Genomic DNA, 2,976 nt, shown 5'->3' with positions numbered 1-2,976 from the left:
GAAAGAAATTGTTTGCTCTGAAAGTGCAGACAGTGCTGTTGATGATTAACAAACCAGGATACTCGCAGGAAGGTATGAAGACAGGCTATCAGTTTCATCATCAGGGACCAAAGCCCTTTCCCTGACAGGTATGACCTGACCGCTGTAACGGAGCTGCCCCATGGAGCTGCTGTGCAGATTTCACACACAGCGACAGCTTGGGAGCAGCTGGGAATATTTGGGCTGTGACAGAGCAGACCCTACACTTCCCAATGTCATTTACATTGCCCAGCGGCCAGCAGGTAGGTTTCAAGAAGCACAGGGCACAGGCTGCCTTGCTGTGGGAGGTCTCTGCCCTGCAGTAAGGAAGGAAAGACAACAGACAGGCAGCTGACCAGATAAACAGGCGACTGCCAGGGCAGATGTCTTTGTAACCGCTACAAGAATGAAAACATTTCTTCTTATTGGGAATGGGAGCTTATTCCACAACCTTACATGAGCTGAGAATAACGGGAGCCTACGACGTTAAGATTTTGACCACAGAGATCCAGTCTCTCAGAGTTACGGTTTCTGGAGAAGGTGCCTGTGTGTGGGCAGCCCCTTTGCTGGATACTATAGCACTTCTTCCAGGCACTCCAGAGCTGAGAATACTAACAGCCTACGCAGGCTCTCTCGAATCACTACTGTCTTAATGTCAAAGGTTTCACCTGTCCCCACGTGTGGGACTTAGAAGACTGTAACACCACACATAGGCTTTGACATGGCACTGCCACCCAGAGAGGACAATTTGCTAGCTCTGCTGGAGCCTCTCCCAAGCTGCCCCCACTTCCTCACAGATTTCTTTTTGTTCCCCGTTGAGGACTGTGGCATGCACAATTTGCTTTTGTACCGCTTACAAGAGGGTGGGCTTTCAAAGGTCAGGAAGGCCTCTCTGCTGGAAACTATAAAACGGATGAAATTATGGCTTGATCATCATGCTCATCCACTACCAGTTCCATGCCAGAAATGATGAAAAAGTGCATTATTCCTGTTAGTCAGGAGAAGGTTCAATGCTAAACACAGGCAAGTGATGGTCAGAGGTAGTAGTAAGTACACCTCTGAGAACTACAGATGGGCATAATGCTATTTCTTCTCATGTTACAAAAAGGTGAAAAGCATGTTTTGAATTTAGCCTACTTAGCAAAATATTTCAATGTTGAACAACAAAGAGGAGCCACAAAAAAACAAGCTACCCAAATCCAGATGCTGAAAATAATTTTGGCATGTATAAAACCCAAACTGCCCCACAGTAACCCACCATTTTGTACTTACAGAGAGCAAAAGAAGAGAGTAAAGGAAAAACGAAGAAGAAAGGCATCACTCAAACAAAGTCTTGTATGTCCCTGCACACAGAAATACACTAAGCTTCCTTACAGCACTTCCTCTGATGTAACTGTTGGTTATGTCTCACAATGTTTCAGAGAAAAAACATATACAACAAACACAAGTGCAAAGATCAACACAATTTCCAAGCAAGTCAAGATAGAAAAGAGCTGTCACAAAGAAGGATGAAAAGGACTGAGAATGAGAAAGACTAACATACCAACTTGCTACTGCTTTAGCCAACTGATACTTTCAGACTTTTAGAATAAACTTTATAAGAGGCTTGCTAATAAAGATTCTGGTATTTAGGAAGAAGTGAAATTGCTAAAATGAAACTAAGCGACAGTATAGACAGAAGAGTCCACCAACTAGTAAGGTATCAGATGATCCAGAAGAGGCTACAAAGAAATGAACATCTCTGAGGTTACTAAACTCTGGCAAACTCCTCTCCTACAAAGGCTAATTTTGTTTAAAATTCTCCCAGACTGAAATAAGTATTATCATGAAAAAGGAGAGAAGAATATCAGCTAAGACAGTCAGGTAGAAGAAAGGGTTGTGTTTGGACAAATTATAAATCTGCTCAGCTTCACAGAAACATCCACATTTCTGAAAGCTTATCTGAAACTCAGATTTCTCCCCAATTTTTGCATGTTCTCTACAGTAAGACAATAAAGTTATTTTGAAAAAGGAGTACCTACCAGGAAGCGTCAAAGCCTCTAATATAGATTGAATTTAATATTATCCACATCAGTATGAAAGAATATAAAATATTACCATGGCTTATTTTAATTACGAGTTTAACAACACAGAGAAAACCACTAATTAATCATATTCACTTCAGTTATAAATGACCTGTATTTGCTTTCTGTGTTATTGAGCTTTCCAGAAAAAGGTTAGTATTTTGCTAGCTACACATCACAGCTGCTTTCTCACATTTCTCAGAAAATAAACTTTCTACACTGACAGGTGAAGACTCAAGCATGTACCACACTGCCAAATTCAATCAGGCAGAACTATAAGCAGCCTCCCTTCAGGGCTGCTTCTTTGAATTAAAAGTTTGCAGAGGTCAACAACCTTTCTGCCCCAGGTTTTCTTGTAAGCTGAGGAGGTTTTATACCAGCCTGTCAACCTACTCAACTGGAAGTTATTAGTGTTCTCCGCTACAAAAGAAACCTAACTCAAGCCTTAAAAATTTTATAGGCTTAACAACTGTTGGGGAATCCCACAAATGAAATTAGGCAATGTTCAAAGCCAAAAAATAATCTATCATCAATATCAATTTGAACCACTTACAGACCGCTAATAAATCCACCAAATTATAGCCCACAATCTCAGCGAGAACACAATTGGGTTTGAACCGTATTTAGGTGTAGTTAATGTCTGGAGTAATGTAGCTATATTTTATAGAGAGTCATTTAAATAGAAAATTCACTCATACCTGTTATCTGAAAGATAAGACTACACTGTGGAGTTTGATTCACATTTTCAAAACCAGAAAAATTTCACATATAGCAAATCGAAGATTGTGTTTTTTCCTTCTTAAAATCCTCTGCAAGTAACAGACTGCATGCCAACCCAAGCAAAAGCATGGAAAGGTAGAAAAGGCACTCTTCCCTGCAGCCTTTTGTGAATAAA

The 2,976-nt window shown here is 40.6% G+C and overlaps 1 protein-coding gene across 1 annotated transcript in view; it reads right to left on the bottom strand.

Moving 5' to 3' along the window:
• LOC104279463 (calcium-binding mitochondrial carrier protein Aralar1) overlaps positions 1 to 2,976 on the bottom strand; it is a 49,883-nt gene that overhangs the window by 10,675 nt on the left and 36,232 nt on the right. The gene's annotated exons all lie outside the window — the stretch shown is intronic.

The sequence above is a fragment of the Apaloderma vittatum genome, unplaced genomic scaffold (assembly GCF_000703405.1).
Source record: "Apaloderma vittatum isolate BGI_N311 unplaced genomic scaffold, ASM70340v1 scaffold10449, whole genome shotgun sequence".
Taxonomy (NCBI): Eukaryota; Metazoa; Chordata; class Aves; order Trogoniformes; family Trogonidae; genus Apaloderma; species Apaloderma vittatum.
Note: the sequence above shows the minus strand (reverse complement) of the source record. Positions and strands in the feature narration are given on the sequence as shown.